General features: G+C 36.7%; 1 protein-coding gene across 1 annotated transcript in view; it reads right to left on the bottom strand.

Moving 5' to 3' along the window:
* Window positions 1-1002, bottom strand: part of LOC106876647 (serine/threonine-protein kinase STK11) — a 31970-nt gene that overhangs the window by 9262 nt on the left and 21706 nt on the right. The gene's annotated exons all lie outside the window — the stretch shown is intronic.

Raw genomic sequence — 1002 nt, forward strand, 5'->3', positions numbered from 1 at the left:
ATATATATATATATATATATATATATATATATATATATAATGCAGGTGTGGCTGTGTGGTAATTAGTTTGCTTCCCAACCACATGGTTCTGGGTTCAGTCTTACTGCATGGCAGCTTAGGCAAGTGTCTTCTACTATAGCCTTGGGCCGACCAAAGCCTTGTGAATGGATTTGGTAGACAGAAACTGAAAGAAGCCCATCGTATATGTGTGTGTCTATATTTGTCCCCCCACCATTGCTTGACAACTGATGCTGGTGTGTTTATGTCCCCATAACTTAGCGGTTTGGCAAAAGTGACCAATAGGATAAGTACTAGGCTTACTAAGAATAAGTCCTGGGGTCAATTTGCTTGACTAAAGACAGTGCTCCAGCATGGCTGCAGTCAAATGACTGAAACAAGTAAAAGAATATATATATATAAAGTAGAAAAGTCCAAGGGTTGATTCATTTGACTAAAAATTCTTCAAAGCAGTGCCCCAGCATGGCCGCAGTCTAATGACTGAAACAAGTAAAAGATTATCTACCTAATCTATCTATATATGTATATTATTTTTATGATCACCTGCAATTTGTATTACATACATCTATAAAAAACACACACACACACACATATATATGGTTACAACTGAATAGTTGAAACAAAAAAGCAAAAACAAATAAAAAAGACTACACACGCACATGTTTCAAAGTTATACTTATTTGGTGACTTGATTCGAGATTTTAAACCTGAAACAATTGTCTGTCATGGGTTGTATTCATAATAGCCACACACACACACACACACACCTATTTATTACCTCCGCCTTAGCGGAGGCAAAGGTATTGTTTCCAGTTGTTTGTTTGTCCATGGACAAGATATCTCAAGAACTGTTGGATGGATTCGAATGAAACTTTCAGGGATATTTGGCCTCATAACTGCCACGAGCTGATTAGATTTGGGGATCGATCCAGTACTGGACAAGGCTTCTGGATTATTTTTCTTGTTCTTTTTTACTTAATTTTT

The sequence above is a fragment of the Octopus bimaculoides genome, chromosome 13 (assembly GCF_001194135.2).
Source record: "Octopus bimaculoides isolate UCB-OBI-ISO-001 chromosome 13, ASM119413v2, whole genome shotgun sequence".
Lineage (NCBI taxonomy): Eukaryota > Metazoa > Mollusca > Cephalopoda > Octopoda > Octopodidae > Octopus > Octopus bimaculoides.